Here is an 18,217-nt window from a genome sequence, read left to right as displayed (position 1 = left end):
ACATGACAACACAAAGAACCAATTTTGTCAATTTTGTCCGCTTTTTCTATATCGATTCTAATAAAAGTCTCAACATCTTACAATGTCTCAAAACTGAGTTACGCCACTTTGCCATCTCCAACGCCTGATATACCCATTACGATAATAAATCGAAGCTCATATACCAGTAAGAGCTACTCCTCTACCGAGTAGAATACTAACTTCCCCAGTGTCGACACTGGAACGTTTAAGGCAAGCTCACAATTCCTTTTGGTCTCAGGAGGTAATTCTACATCACAAGATACAGAATTCTACGTTATGACCAAAGTCTAGTATAGACCAACGCAATTTGTGGGCGGGATTACAGTTCCAGCTATAGTTACCTCACATTTGCACTGAGGTATCACATGCACTGCCGGAAGCAATGATTCGTGCAACCCGCCTATTTGGGAATAGAACAAACGTCTTCTTCCTGAACAGGATATCTTTCCACATAGGTATACCTAACTCTGTAAGTAAGATCTATATTACCAGCTGACGATATATATTACCAATCTACGATTTAATTGTTCCCAAGTTTTATAAAGTACACCCTGTTCCAACGCCAAAGAAATTAAAAAATTTCAATTGAAACGCTGGGAACAATTTCTTGGGGAGCACAAGTAGTACAAGAGTAGAACGGAAGAATAAATTTTGTGGGTAACCACCTTATTGACTAGCCACCGCGGTTTTGAACATATCCAAAAGTTCTATACCTTTTACTAATTCGTTGTTTACGTGGTTCACTCATTTGTCCTATGAATCTCTGAATACTAGCGTGCTAATATCCTGACTCTTTGGATCATAAGCACAAGAAAATCACTTCCTTGTTTCTTGCCTAAATAATTTCGGATTAGGATTAGCAATTAGATTTCCAGGATTTCGGCATTCATGGCTATGTTAGCCCGTCACATATGAGGGATCACAGTATTCGAGGAAAGGGTAGGAAGAAGGAAATGGGGAAGGAAGGAAGCAGCATGAGACCCGTATTTTAGGTACAATCCAGGCATTTGCCTCACTATGGATGCCTGATCTTAGATAGCTTTTACAATTTTTCAACCGTGTGTCCCCATCAGAAATCGAACCCGGAACCGCTCGCACTAAATAATTAGGCAAATGGGCCAAAACTTGTATTTCAATTTTCTTAACGATAGCTCATATTCCTTCTCTTTGCTATAGAGGAAAACAAGTCCTCATTTGATGCACTTTGCGCTAGACACGCTACTTTGAAATTATAAATAATACAGCTTCATCTATCTGAGATACTTAATTTCCACTTGTGTAAATATTTATAAGACTATTGGTCACTAATATATAGCATGTATGTATTTATACATCAAGAAGCAACAGAAATGTTAAATAAGGTTTTCCTTAATCTCTTTAATTAAGCCATGTAGTTAATCTTCATAAACTCTTTCTGAATAGGTATGTAAATTGAAATAAAGAGGTCTTTCATTATCAAAGAGAATGTATCATATTTTAAATATGAAAAGAAGAAAATGCAAAAGTAAACACACCTCTATGTCTGTATGTATGTAATTTAGACCTTGTCATGATGAAAGAAAGCCATAACATGTATAGAGTACTTATAAAGAAACTCTTGACGTTTCATTTAAATGTAGGAACTCTTGCAGTATGAAAACCTTAAAATAAAAGGAACGAAAAGGAGAGAGAGAAAAAAATGTTTACGTCTGTAAATGAAATTAGTTTCAAAGTGAAAGAGAGAAACAATATATACATATACGGTACATACTTAACATATATGTAGTAATGTTGTTGAGAAGGATTAAAGTATATTTTCAAAAATAAAAAAATAAAAAAATAAAAAGGAAGTTTAGCTCAGAGTACTTTTATAAGAGGGCACTTTAATAGAGCTTGGAGGATAAGCAGTAACAATGAATCATCTCGGCGATACGGTTACTTAATTCCGGGACATAAATTTGAAAATCGCCCACCGTTTCTTCCTTGCAGCTATATAAACTCCTCTCCCATTTCATATTATATATATATATATATAGTAGGATTTTTTCAACTGCAATGTATAGTTTTTAAAGAGAAGACAAATTAAAAACATTTTTATTTTAAAACAATTTTTAAATATTTCGTGAAATTGCACTTCTGTTTCTTTTCAATTGCTTTCTATAATGAAAGAATGGCCTTTAAGATGTATTTTTTTTATTATTTCGATTCATATTTTATTGATATAAACGATGTTTTTAAAATCTCAATACATAATATTATATATATATATAAAGAGGAATAAACATTTGTTTTAGAAAAATGAATGCTTAAACAGCGGTGCAACTTTAAAACATTAAATTTAAAAAGCCAAATCAAACAACATATACAGGGTATCTTAAAAGCCCTCTGACATAGATTAGCTATGTTATTATCAGTTACAACAAAATGAAAGAGGGGGAAACCTTCTCCAAATATGATGTTTTCAATCTAAAGTGAATGAATGTTTTAAATTGGACGAGCCATTTGGGCTGGCTGTACACTCTTTAAACACCCAATGTTAAAAGAAAATGCAACGTTACCATTTACTGAGAGAGGTAGATAAATTTTGTAAGAGTATGGTGAATGGGGGCATTTTTGAAATAGGGACTGACCATCGACATGTTGGCGTAAAAGACAGTAATTTCATTCATTTATATTTTGGGCCCAGCTAAATGGTAATGTTCGCTTTTCATTTAACATTGAGCGCATAAAGAGTGTACAGTCCAAACGGCTCGTCCAATTTTTTTAAAAGAAAGAATCCTTCACTTTACATTGAAAACATCATATTTGGAGAAAGATTCCCGTCTTACATTTTGTTTTAACTCTGATAATTACAGAATTACCCTATGTCAGGTTTTTTTTAGACACCCTGTATATCTCTACTACTGACAACATTTGAGATGTTAAATTGGTTTTTAAGGTAGTTTTAACTTTGTATCAACTCCTAAATTCTTGTCCATGAACTTTCACGTCAAGAATTGCCTCAAACAAGGAGATGCATTCTCGCCATTATACTTCAACTTTTCTCTGATGTATACTATAAGGAAAAGCAAATACAGCAACCAGAACGTAGAGCTGAATGGTATTGACCAGGTTATGGACGTATGCTCATGATGTAAATATAATAGGAGATGATAGGAGAGAAAAATAGAAAGAAATACAGACGTCTTACTAAACGCTTGCACGGACATGAATTTTCAAATAAATGCAAAGAAAACTAAATACATGAAGTTCATCTGGATCGTAATACTGTAAATTATGAATGCATTAAAATATAAAATAATAGATTGGACAAAGTGTATACTTTCAAATATCTAGGATCAATATTTAACAGACCAAAACAATATTCACGAAGAAATTAAATATCGACTGAAAGCAGGAAATTTGTGTCATTATTCAGTTCAAAACCTTTTGACGTCACGAATTCTGTCGAGGAATTTGAAGCTTAAAATATATAAAACGATAATCATGCCTGTCGTCTTATATGATTGTGAAAAATAGTCAATTACTCTGGGTGGGAAACGTAGACTGAAAGTGTTTGGGATCAAGATCCTCAGACGAATATTCGGACCCAAGAGGAGCCAATGAGGGATACTGAAAACTTCATAACGAGGAATTGCGTAATATATACCGTTTACCAAACATTGTTAATTAAGATAATCAAGTCTAGAAGGCTCAGGTGGGAAGGTCATGTAGCCAGAATGGAAAAGTGTAGGAACGCTTTCAAAGTTTTACTGGAAATCCAAACAGAAAACGACCATTAAGAAGACATAGGCGCAGATGAGAGGACAATATTACAATGGGTTTCGCAGAAAATAGGAATACAAAGTAGTAATTGGATCCAGTTGGCTAAGGACAAAAGTTGAAAGGATGCTTTTATGAACGAGGTATTTAGCCTCCGGGTTCCATAGGTCATAGAGTTAGCTAATCCACTCTTAATGTTCCTTTTTCTAAAGGGCTGAAAATTAGCTATATGTACAGAATATACTAATATTTCAGTTTAAGGTCTCATGATTATACCCTTTAAGCTAAGGGATATGATGATTAAGGCAAGTGAATGATGAATTGGAAGAAATGATGGAATTATATAGTGGGAGGAAACGGGGGTAAATCGAGAAAATCCACAGTCAGAATGTTGTCCACCACAAACTTACTTAGCCGGGGATCGAACCAAAGAACCCACGCACCAGAGGTAAGTACTCTCTACCACTGAGTCACCGTGCGCCCCAATATAATATTTAGTACGGTATATGTTGTTTAAGGCCTTCACTTAATGATTACTGTTTATGGTTCAAACCAGAAAATTGTGTGGGAGTGAATTAACTCCTCTTTTTAATTTGAGAAAAGCACATTTTAGGATAATTTTAGTTTTAGAAATCTGCTTTTGAAGATGAAGAATTACTTGCATTAATTTAGATTCAAATTGATGAACGTTACGTGGTGTAGCATGTTGTAAGATTTAAAAAAAAAAAAGTCATCGAAAAACTAGCGCAACTTCTAATGGGTGGTGAAAATAGGAACTAGTTTTGTTCTCGAGGTAGTTAACTATAGACCTCGTGGTCATTGGAAAATTCAATAAACGACGGAGAGCACATGCTCTGGTTAATCGTCGGAAATGGTGTAATATTAATAGAAAGTACAGAACATTGTCATCAACGTCTTTATAATTTTGTGAATTGTGATATATTCTCGACATAATCTGGATAAGTATTTTTACAAATTTTTTGAAAGTGAATAGTAAATCTGTTGAAGTTGAATAGGAATCTAATATGAATACTCTTACGAGGCATATTTTTGTGTGTTATAATATCTTCGAGTGAAGTTTGCAATTTATATGCCTATTTTGACTGACTATGTATTAATGATAGTGAAAGTGAACTGTTTACTGATTTCCTAAAATATTATCTGAATGTACTTTTAATTACGTGGATAAAGATATTTCTATGAGTGATTCAAGGGAACACTTAACAGTAATTACCTTTATTCATCGATGGATTATATAATCAGAATTTGCTGTATGAGTTGCTACAATATTCTATATTCTAGTGTGATTTTTAAATATAATCATTCTACGTTTTACTGTACTAATGGATTTAGTGATATTTGAGCAAAATTACATTAAAATTTTGACATCTTTATCGTCACCACGTTTTTGGTATTTTCTAACGCACTCACCCAAATTCCATTATAATGACTTCTTTTTCTTTAATAATTTGTGTGGGTTTTATACCCTGCACCACGGCGTCTTAATTAATACAAGACGTCGGCACAGTGGTGAAAATATTCATTTGAAAAAAATAATAAAACATTAGTCTTGCTCGCTTCTGCTATAGACAGTATCACTACTTTAATTGAACACATATATTTTGGCAGCAAGTTATGTGTTAACAACACAGACCTCTCTGTATTCATCAATGCATATAAATTACGCAAATGGATGCATCTAACAAGATCATCCTCATATAACATGAGCATCAAAAATTAATTGAAGCATATTGCAATATAAACAAGCGTTTCATTGTAACATAATTGCACATAAGATATTAATTGAAATATCTTTCGCGCATATAGCCGTATAAACAATATGCAAATAGTATTGCAGCAAAATGCATATCCATCTTCCTGAACCCAACAATATATACTTATTATTACAGTTTAATGAAGAATTTTTACATTAAAAATTAAATTTTAGACTGATTTCAAAAGTGTATTTTGGTTACTTGGCAAAGGAAAATTGAACAACGTGGACCGGTACGCTTGACCCTTGTCAATTTTAGTGTGTGAAACTGAAGTACAAGAGATTGTGTGGAGAACATTCCCTACTACGTCAGGGTTAGACGGGCTGGTTCAAGATCCCGTTTAGTACATTTTTTTCGTTTCATACCACTGTTGTTTTTATGCTTTCTTTTAATTGTGGATTCATTCTATATAGGCCTAGTGTTTGGCTGTCCCTGGCAACGCTGTTTTTTCTACAATGGTTTTACTTTATAACAACATCGTTTAACACTGGAAAATTCGGGTTTACACCAGCGCCATTTTGGTCATGACTTATATCGGACCACGTTTACTGGTGTAAACGATTTTAATGTTTACTACAATTCAACCACCTTCTAACAATTTTCAGTGCAATAGCCGACTTGGCTACCAAGGCTGCGACTTTAATCTTAAAACCATTCCTGTGATTTGAGACAAATTGTTACGTTTTTTTTTTTTTTTTTTTTTTTAAGTTTGAATGTAGCTAATTTTTTTTTCGCATTCTTTGTTGAAATTTGTCTACAAAACAATTTTTTGTGTCCAAATTCGCTATATATTATACATAAAAGATGGAAGTTCTATTTTGGAACATACGTATCCAATCCAAATAAAAGATATACCTAAAGTAAGATTTGGCAGAAGAGGAAAATACTGTGATATATATATATATGTATATATATATATACATATACCATATCTATTACTGCTAGATTTTTATTGTTCAGTCGTAGATGCATTACAGAACAGGACACATGTGCTTTGAGGAGGAGCTAATCAAGTTAGTGAGGGGCATATGCAGTGGCGTATTTATGATTTTGTTTCGAGGGGCATTGCCTGAAAATGTGAAAATTCTGCAAGATATTTCATATACTTTATTATAGCCCGGAAGTCCGCCCCTAAATACGCCACTGATCATACGTCATCAGTTTGGCCTTCAAAATTTCAACGTAAAAGGCTTATTTTGTTTCTTCGCAAATGCTGTCTAAAAGGTTTTATGGGATCCAAGAACATACATATATATACATACGTCATCGACTTTACCATTAGACAGATTACAGTTAGTGTGGCTTAGTATTTTTCAAGTTATTCTAAGATTTGCATGTAAACATAGCTTCGATTCAGGGGGTCTAAAGTTTTAAAAAAAGGATTTTTTTTAGAAAAATCCCCATTTTTCTCGAATTACTCTTTCCAGGTATATGATACAGATATACAAATTGTGCCGTTTGGAAAGTTACTTTATTCTAAAGAGAATAAGGTACAAATTAAAATCCTAGGATAAATAGGGATGATACAGTATCCGCTTGACTGAAAGTCTAAAATTTACCTTCCAAAATCTCAAAATGTTTAATTATATATAATACGCACGATTATAAACTATAGTTTACAGCGGGCCGACGGTTCGGGCACAAACATTAACTAGTGTGTATAATCGTAAATATGTACAATTTTGTAAACGAGTAGCTGAGGAACTTTTCTTCTCCCACAGTTTCATTTCGGTGCGCTTCAGTCATAACACGAAGAATGATCGAAAACAGGGTTAGAACTTCAATGTTATTCACTGTAACTTAACCTACAAATAAATTTTCGTTAATAACATGTCTGTCTTGGTGCAGGTTTGAAGACTTCGGATTTTGATCATATAGCTAGGTATATCCGTGAAGCAGACATTAAAAATGATGATTCGACTGGAAAATTGGCCAAGAGTATAAGTGAGGTCAGTGGTGTGGTTCTGGTGAGTCGAAAACACTACACTTGCTAACATTCATAGGCAGCTTGTACGTAGAGTTGTGTGGGGAGGGTTAAATTTCACTGCAACATGTAAGGAAGTGGTGTCGTGACGAACGAATATTGTTAATGACAACCTCAGATACAGCCTCAGACATTACGCTTGGAACGACTAGGGCACCCCCTCTACAGCCCTAACCTAGCTCCAGTGACTTTCACCTTTTGTTTTTTCGTGTTCTAAAGGAAAAATTGGGTGGTTATCATTATCTTGCATATGACTATGTCAAAACTGCTGCCTCACGGTTGCTACGAAAACTTCACGCGGATTTCTATGCAAATAGTATTAAAAACTTTCATTTGCCATTGTTACAAGTGGTTGAACAAAAATTGTGTTTACACCTGGAACTCAAGGATGTTATAAATAGAGGATCTGCCCATATGTATCTTCATCATATTAAATTAATGAAGCCAAAAAACAACCAAGTATCGGCAAGTCTGATTGGCTACTCTCGCTTTTGCCATCGTCTGATTGGTTACTTTCGTTCCCGTCATGATTGTTGGCTCAAAACATTGCGATCTTATTGGGTGGAGTGGGCAGAGTAGGGGTGGCAAAACTGTGACGTATGGCTTCAAGATTTTGTTGTAAGAGCAGATCCTCTATTTTGTAAGATCCTTGCTGGAACTAGTGTTGAGTGCCCTCTATTATCAGGTATTGATATTTCAGCTATCGCTCACACGTGAGCCATAATGGGCTTTGTAATCTTTCTTTTGTTCATCCCTCGTATTTTAAGTTTTCTACACTATCTTCGATATATTTCAGTAACGAAATAAATTTCATCTTCTTAAAGCTTTAGGTTTAGGCTTGTGATGTAAGGAGAAAAGAAAAAAAGCTTAATTTACCAGAATCGAATTAAAGGAAAACGAATTAGGCTTCAAAAATTACAATATTATGTAGATTTTTGTAATGTGATATCGGTATCCCAACAGACCAGAAAGAAAATTAGAATCTACATAAATTCTTTCCCCCCCTTTTATAATGTCTTCCAATGCAGGGCTTTTATTTAAAATTATCGTTTTAAAACCTAAAATTTATCTGCTCATTAGGATATATTCCAGGAATAAGAAATTGGTTAATTTTACGAAGTTAACGTAAATATAAGTACCTGTTCTATCGTTTCCTACAGGTAAAATTTCTTTTTTCTTCATTTCCTTTTGTTACAAAACATTTTCTTTAATGAATGTAATAGCGCTGTCTTGATTACGGTTCAAAATGGTTTCTCATTAATACACACACACACACATATATACACACACTATCTTGGGAAACGTATATTTTGCTTTTGCATGATTTTGAGAAGACTCGTTTTCAGGAGGTGTATAAATTTGAAATCTAGTTCCGACCAAGATCCGTTTTTGCGATCAAAATCGTTAGTAGTTATCAGGCAATCACGGCTCAGTTTCTTCTCCCTCGCTAGCTTCACTCCCGCTCCCTTCCTTCCCGTTTTGTTTAAATAACGCTTCGAGAAAAAGCGGAACGGAGGGAACTAGATCGGGGACGTAAAGGGGGTAGGAGAGGTGGATTTTGAGGAAGGAAAAGGGCTTCTCTGCAATCGAACCTCCAATATTGAAGAGCAAAATTTGGTTCCCGTGTTAACTTTCCTGAACGGCAGAGAGGGGGGAGGGGGAAGTGGAGAAGAGATTGTGGGATGGGTGCAAAAGTGTGCTACATTTCCTCTCTGCAAGATATATTGGAGAAAATTTTCAGTTAGCACAAAACCAATGGAACCATTTGTCTTCTTGGCTGACGCGAAACCAGAGTTGGGAACCAAACAATATCTTCGAAAGGGGTGGGAAATTGTAGGTTCAATGAGGAGGGGGGAGCATTTTAATTTCTCACTCCCCTACCCAACATTTATTCTCTTAGATAGGATTTTGCAGTTTAATAAACATTGCTTGACACAGTAAGCAATCAAAATACATTTTTTTCTCTCTCTCTGTATGTGTGGAGCTTGTGAAACTAAAAGAAAATAAAAAAACAGGTAATGAGAACATTCATTAGTTAATTTTATTAGTAAAATCTATTTGTGGTGGCCACTGATAATTCCGCGGACTGTAACCAACTTAGAACAGGTGGAAAACTTAGAAAATAACCGCTATACTCTTTATTTTAAAACAGAATATTTTATATTATGTACTTAAGTTGATATCGTTCAAATCACCGATTGTTCTAGCTACATGCTAGAACAAACGGAATTGACAGTTAAACGCTGTTACAATATATCTCTCTCCATGTACCAAGATGTCGTTCTAGAAATCAAACCAGTTGAAAATGCTTCAAGAGCATTGCCAGAATTAACTTAAAAAAGAACTGTTTGTTGTCTACGAATTGCTTTCAAAAATGGTAGGCTATTTTTCTATTATAACTAGAGAAAGAATAATTGTATGTGGGAAGCTGGATTGACTAAAAAGCAAGTTGCCCGAGCCATGAGCCTAGACATTAAAACAGTAAGATATTGAATTGAACGATTCGAAGCAGAAGGGGAACCGGGATTACACACTAAAACGAAACTGAGTAGACTACACGTGACAACGGAAGACGAAAATGTTCCAATTATTGAAGCTAACGCATGAAATCCATTCGCTGCCGCAACAAACCTGAAAATAACTTTAGGTCTGGAATGCTCTGCAGAGACATGTAACTGTACTCATATTATTTGTTCCGCTTTGCAGATCAAAGTGACAGATGCATATTCGCTTAGAGTTCGCAAGGACGCACATCGACAAGCTACAAGACTTCTGGAACCATGTAATTGGGAGCGATTGAGAACATGTTTAGTTTATATGAAGGAGGAAACCTGTTAAAATGTTCTATGACATGTTGTTTTACGAAGACACAGGAGATATAGCTCTAACTCTCCCGAAATCGGAATATTTTTGGTCAATGTTACGGGAATGGTACGAGTGATACGAAAACTTCTATCACTTTCTCAGATACTTTTTGACGCTCTATCAAATGGAGAGCCCAAAATCGAAAACTTCGCAAATAGCAGACATACGCACTTACACACACATACACACATAGACATAGAGAATTCAGTAATGGGCATTTTAAGTTCGTTGAAAGTACACTGTATATACCTAGTTTAGGAGACTCAACTCATACCTATTTACCTATCATGAGAATGGTCAGAATAGTTAAAAAATTGAATAATAAGATAGATCTGTTTTCAAATGAAGGAGATAAATTTTGTTAAACTTCGGATGGAATAATGTATAATTACCATGTATAAATATCACTGTTTGCTAACTACTGGCATATACCATATTCTTTTTCTTACGTTCAGATTGTGTAGCTGGATTCCTTTTTCTTCTTTTATCATATTCTTTTTCTTACGTCTAGATTTCATTTTTCTTTCTTCTTTTACCATATTTTTTTTCTTACGTCTGCATTGTGTGGCAGAATTTCTTTTTCTTTTTCTCTTTTTCCTTCTTTTTCGTGTCTTGTTTTCTATTTTTTCCTTATAATGCTATCATTAACTCACACATGGTCAACTTAGGTCCGAACCGGTACTCTCAGAATTATATTTCCGAATTCCCTTCAGACAAACACATAACACATACATTTTTCATATAGTACGGCCTAGACTTTCAATAGCACAGCGTTCTCTGTTCTACAGGTTTCATACAATGAAATGTCACATACACCCATAGATTTATTTCATTCTGAAGCTATATATAACTCTGCAGTACGATGTCATTTTAGTAGATAAACTTAGTAAGCTATTGTCAACCTTTCTTTTTATTATATAGATCTTATATTATTGCTATTATTATTATTTTATTGCATTATATCTCATCTCTTAGAGTTGTTAGATATTCCAGTGTAAAGTGGTGTTCAGCTGTATTTGCAGTTATGTTCGTAAATAAATAAATAAAAATAAAATTAATTAACTGATTAATTAATAACTATGAAAATTAAGAAGGCATGTTATGGGCTTCTGCACGTGTACTTTCAAATAAATAAATAAATAGCTAACGGTTCCTGTTCCAACAAGCAATGAGGCTTTCTGAAATTGAGAAACATGAGCCTGTGTTCGTAAAAGGAAGCATCCAGTTGCATACTCCTAAATACAGATGCATGTGATAAAAATACCACTATCAAAATGGCTTATATAACTTTCTTATTAATGCAAACCTCGACATAAAGAAGCGAATCTGTAGTTGTATAAACGTCAAGAATGTAGGAGTATTACATGAGGTTTCGAGTGTACAACACTGCTTTCTGGTTTGAATGTAACAACATACGAGCGTGTCCTTTGTTGTTTTTCGCTGCTTGATAGGCGTTGGGGTAAGACGTCCCTCACAAATATTTTTATGCTAGTTGAATATGTCGTGAATTTAGATTAATAAATATGTGTCTTGCAATAATATGCAGTACAAGAGTTACAAGACTCGCTTCCGTGTTCCATTTTCATGAAAGCACGTAACATAAGCAGGTAATTAGCTACCATTAGATACTTCAGTTGAGAGCGTGCACTGGTGACCAGAAACAAAATTGTTTCAATTAGCGTGCTCGTACTTTAGTATTGAGGAAACTATTTTTGTTGTATTGTATGTTGCTGAAATGAACAGTCAAGAAAGGAAGGTACTCAGGCGCAAAAGTTGTGAAACGGAAGGAAAGGAATCTCAAGGGAACGTATACAAATCATTGCTATAAGTGTGACGATTATTATTACAATACAATTGATGGGAAAGATTGGTTCAAATGTAACGACTACAAGGGTTGGTTCCATGAAGATTGTTTTGGACGAGATAGAGTCCAGGTTGGAATATTTGCTGTTTGTGGTGATTAATGATGGTTTATAATGGGGTACATGGAATATGGAATAGACGTGCTGAAGTTTTATTTTTCACTAATTTATTAAATTTACTTGTTTTTTAATACATATATCGAAGTACAATTTAAGGAGGTACATCTTTGCACAACCAACTTTTTAACGGTAGACCGACTTTGACACATGTTTATATAATCGACCTACTTTCCACTACCTGCTATTTTGATTTATTGTACAGACAGTATGTCTAGTTAGTGAATAAAACCTGTATTTTCCGATAACCTAAATAACAATAGTGTTAATCATTAAATTGCTTTTTCTTCAAAATTTATATTATCTTGTTATTCCGTAACAGAAGCCTTAGGGGTGCCGTCTTTGAACAAATGATTTTATATGCCGTTTAAATACATGAAAATAAGCGAGCACTTTTATTTAACATTATACGAGTTATTTAAGCACTGAAGGGAGCTTCACGTAGTGATCTTAAACACAAAATACGTCCAAAATAACTAAAAAAGTGAATTTTTGTGCGCTCTATTTAGTACTTCACTAGCTTCTTCCTATACTAGGTTAAGCCTGCCAGTTATATCCTTATTGCACCAAGGATATCAGGTCAAGAATTGCCGTAACCAGAGAAGTAGCCAACTAGGAAAGAGCACTGTTAACTAATATATATATATATATATATATATATATATATATATATATATATATATATATATATAGATAGATAGATAGATAGATAGATAGATATAGATAGATAGATAGATAGATAGATAGATAGATAGATACAGGGTGAACGATAACTACCTGGACAAACTTGGACGGGTGATAGTACATATCTAAAAAGTCCTAATGAACATGGGGCAAATTTCTTCCTGTTTAGGAATGACAGGATGTCGAATGCATGGGAACATGAACTTCAGAAGCCAGCAGCTTAAAAACAATACATCATAGAGAGTGAGGTTAAGAATGTCACTTAGAAAGTCATACCTATTCTATTGAAAAATGCATGTTTGAAAACACAGCTATGCGTGCGCAAGGGCTTCCCGAGGGGAACGGAGGGATTCCCGGACATGCAGTAAAGGAAAGAAGTGTCACACGTTGTTAATCCCGTTAATCGAGTTTTCGTATTTTCAGCGGAATAAGCACAACACAATGAGTTAAGTAATAGTTTGGGTTTGGCAACACTATATGTAGTTCTCCAGATATAAGGCGTACAAGAACAATTTTTGATTGGAATATATTGGATCTTGAATTAGGGGCCAATAATTTTTTGAACGACTCCTAAATCAATTTTTCGTTTTTTTTTTTTTTTTTTACATAATAAGCATATTCTCCAGATATAAGGCGTACAAGAAAATGTTTTTTACCTGAAATATATTGGATCTTTTGATCCAATAAACGTGAAACTCTTATGTCGGTGGACTATTTTGCCTCCCCTGGCAAAATTTGAAATGATGCTACTGAATTTATTATATTAATAATAATTGGAAACTTCGTAAGGCAATTGATTATAAATATAATAAGTTACCAACTAAAATATTTTCATAAATCTTTTATTAATTTAGCTGCAAATGTATATGTCGCTTATATTGAACTAATATGTCCATTTAGAAAAATCTTCGTACACCGAGAAATACAAAGAATCTGCCGGAAAGCAAAGCCTCATTTCAAAAAGTACAAAAGATTTGTTGTTATCAATATGAAACCAATGTTATTTTTTTGACGTAATTGCTGTGGCAATCAACGCACTTTTGCCAAAGTGTGACAAATCCCCCTCGGATGCAAAATTATTAATCTTGGTGATGGAACCGCAGATTGGTTTGTTACTTCACTGCGTGATTAGAATCAAAATGCAAGTCCTTAAGTTTTGGTGAAAGATGAAAATCTGGAGCCAAATTTGGATTGTATGCAGAATGAGGCATGAAAGTGAAACCAAGGCGTTGATTTTTTTTCATTTTCATTGTACCTGTGAGAGGGAAAATATTGAAAATTTGTGCACGAACCCATCAAATCAGGGTTTTAAGTTGTATGAGACTTTCACAGAACTGATTTGAATTGATAGTCGTACCCGTTAGACAGGAATTCCAAATGTACTGCTTCGTACCTTAGAATAGAGAAAGAGTTATGTTTAAATTTGTTATTTTTGAAACATGGATTTATAGAAAATGAAAATTAAGACATTTAAAATAGTAATGAAAGATAATTGTTATATAACTTGAATAGCCTAAATATCTTGATACAAAATAAAAAGGAGTTAGATACATCTTTCTTATTTTCCTTTTATACAAGCTTACACACAATGCTAGAAGAACATTAATATTTTGAATGGGAATAAACTAAACTTGGGCGGAGGGAGACCTCGTTGCACATCAACTTATTGTCTATTGATTTTTTTTATACAATAAATAAAGGTTTCAACTTACACAATCCATAAAGAGAAGGAAGCAACGTTTTTCACCATAGTTCCAGACTAGTAACCTAACTACTGTGAGATCTTTGAGAATAATTACAATCTAAATGAGCATCGAATCAGTTCTTCTTCCCATTCTTTGTCTTATGTCCAGCTTATATATCCTTTCCTAGCCTTTCACCTATTGTTTTTACCTTAAATTTGTTCTTGTTTTTTTTTTTTTTTAATTTTGTTACTATTTCTAGTCTTTGTTTCCTGGAACGTGAAAACTTTTTTCCATGAAATATTTCTCAAAATTGTTTTCACAATAGTATAAAGCAATTTTAATACACATCAAATAAACTCAAATTTATATCACAGTACTATGCCATGAAAGTCCCAGAAGACTGCTAGCATGACTACATGTCAATGCCACAGCCCTATTTATTTATTTATTTATTTTTAGGGTAGGTAACTCTTGTGTTTACGGTCGAACTGATGTATCGATGTTTCATTAACTGTGGCAAAAGTAACGTCTTTTAGTAAGCAAATAACAGATATTACTTTTCATCATAATCTCCTATAAGATCCAATACACAAGACAAGTTTTTTTTCCTTAGCAAGCAGCGATAAAATGTTTGATTTTTACTGATGTCGCTTCTCGTAAGGACTGCCAGTGATCAGAACACTGATTTTTGGGACATCCTGTATATAAATAAACGACAGTCTGAAATAAGGAAAGTCAAAAGTGTTATTTACTTTATAAAAAATGTAATGAACTAATCAGACATGATTCCCCACTCCTTCTTTCAAAACTAAAAATCAGTGGGGGACATTGAAACATTCAAAAGAGAAAACTGGTTTCTGTGTCTCTATATAAGAGTAATATAATTCCGTTGACCTCTACGAGTGATCAATAAACGCTATATACAAAATGCAATATTCTTTACGCTCCATAGCATGTGCACATCTAAACCGTTACCACAGTTGCTGTATAACGCATTGGATAAACATAAGAGGAAACGTAAATCAGGGGCGTTGCGCAGCCTCCTCCTCCCCCTCTTTTCCCCATCCGGTCAACTTTAGTTCCCTTGGGGAATTCACAGCAATGCATTCCTAATTGGTGTTCATTTCGGAGTCTTTCTAATTATACGATTACGGTGTTAAATATTAAAAAGTACAAGTGCGGTGCTATTTTAATGGTTGGAAAGATACGTTCTCGCTTTTGGCAATACCAGACCAGCACACACAACTCCACTCCACCCTGTTCACATTTTACATGCATGGGTTGCGGAGGAGAGTAAAGGGTTTGGGGTTTGAATCCATGTGCCGGATATGTGTGTGATTTGAAAAATATATATATATATATATATATATATATATATATATATATATATATATATATATATATATACAATATATCGTATTGTCTTCTATCTCGTCTTTTTCTCTCTGCACGCACATGCACACACTATCACCTTTATATGTTGTTTTTTTTAAGTATATTCTTGTTAAACTTGTTTCTCTTGTGGACATACACACACATACACACGTATATCCACACATGCAGTTTCACCATATATATACGCTCACACAAACACACGATTGTATGTATGTGTCTATATATACCTACAGTATATGCGTAAAGGTTCTTGGTTCACCGAACGTATGTCGAATTGAAGACCTGCTCACTGAAACGATGGAAGCAAAGTTCCTGCTCCCACTCCAAACCCTCTTCTCCCTTTACTGTATACATAGTTTAAAAATTGCATGCAGACTCTATATGTGGATTGCCAATGTACAGTAGGGCTTTGCACATACCTTTTCACTCGCTTTATGTATAGCGCAGTACAATAGTCGAAAAAAAAGCTAACAAATTCCGCAAAAGCGACGCGTTTTTCGTTTTGTCGTTCGAAACCTAATGACATCAGTTGTAGCTTTATTTGATTTATAACTAGCTTTCATTCCCTATGTTTCAACTTCCTATATATATTTTTCTCTTCCCTCTTACCTCTTGACCCTCCCTCTCTTTAATTTCTCTCTCCCTCTTTTTTTTTTAAAATAAAACAATTAATGAACATTTTACTTTCATTACAACTCTGTTGGGACATAATCTCTTTTCTCGTTACTAATAGCCAATTATTTTCGGATTTTTGCCCTCTTCCCCTTTCCGCCGCCCCTAAATTTGTTAACGGTAAAACAAGCGTTGGAGAGTTTTGTGTGTGGGGAAGTAGGGAGGAGGAGAAAGGGGCAGCGAGGCTATTATGTTGAAAACTCAATGTATATTTAAACTCTCTTTCAATTCTTTTTTTAAAAAATATTTATTTATTTAAATATATTTCATTCCATCTTTTTTCGAAATATCATTCATTGTTTTCGGGGCTCTTTATATAAATTACTTTTTAAAAGCAACTCTGGAATTATCTCACTTATTCGAAAAAGATCCAATATGAAGTTGAAAGATTTTGACACTAGTTAATCCACATAAAGCATTAATTTGACGTTTTTTTTTTTTCATACTGGTTTACTGACCAGTTTAGATCTTACTGGTAAATTCCAGATTTTACCACCTAACAGAAGTTCCTACAGGCGGGATTTAGGGCGCTTGTTCTGCATATGAAAATATTTGAGAGAGGCATAATTGTTCACTGAAAATGATGCAGTCAAACTGAAAAAATGAAATCTTTGAGTTTTACGTCCCACGGTTATGCAGGTTAGGCTAAAGGAGACGGTGATTAAGAGAAATGAATGAAATGGTAGAATGAAGAAAGTGGGAGGAAACGGGAAAACCCCGAGAAAACCCACGCACACGATGTTTGTCCACCACAAAGTTCACTTGGCGGGAGCAGGGTTTGAACCCAGGGCCCCATGCACCAGAGGTGAACGCTCTACCACTGAGCCACCGCAGCCCCAAGCAGTCAACCTGAATAATGGTAAATATGCGGGGAGAAAGATATATTTTTAGGGAAAGAATAGTAATTTTTGGGAGCAGAATGGTAATTTTCGACTAAAAATGGTAAATGTGAGGTGGGAATAGTAAATTTGAGGAAATAATGGTAAGTTTTGGGAAGAGTGGTAATTTTGAAGTAAGAATGGTAAATGTTAGGAGTGAGAATGGTAAATTTGAGGGGAATAATGGTAAGTTTGGGAGCACAATGTTAATTTTAGAGTGAGAGTTGCAACGTGTGAGAATGGTATTTTTGAGGGAAAGAATGGTAAGTTTCTGAGCAGAATAGTAATTTTGGAGTGAGAATGGTAAATATGAGGAGAATGAATGATAAATTTTAGGGAAATAATCGTAAATTTGAGGGCAGAATGTTAATTTTAGAGTGAGAATTGCAAGGTGTGAGAATGGTAAATTTGAGGGAAATAATGGTAATTTTTGAGCAGAATAGTAATTTTAGAGTGAGAATGGTAAATTTAAGAAGAATAATGGCAAGTTTGGGAGTAGAATTGTAAATGTTAGGTGTGAGAATGGTACATTTCAGGA

Source organism: Thermobia domestica, chromosome 12 (genome assembly GCF_964235325.1).
Source record: "Thermobia domestica chromosome 12, izTheDome1.hap1.1, whole genome shotgun sequence".
Classification (NCBI taxonomy): domain Eukaryota; kingdom Metazoa; phylum Arthropoda; class Insecta; order Zygentoma; family Lepismatidae; genus Thermobia; species Thermobia domestica.
This window is presented reverse-complemented; position numbering follows the sequence as displayed.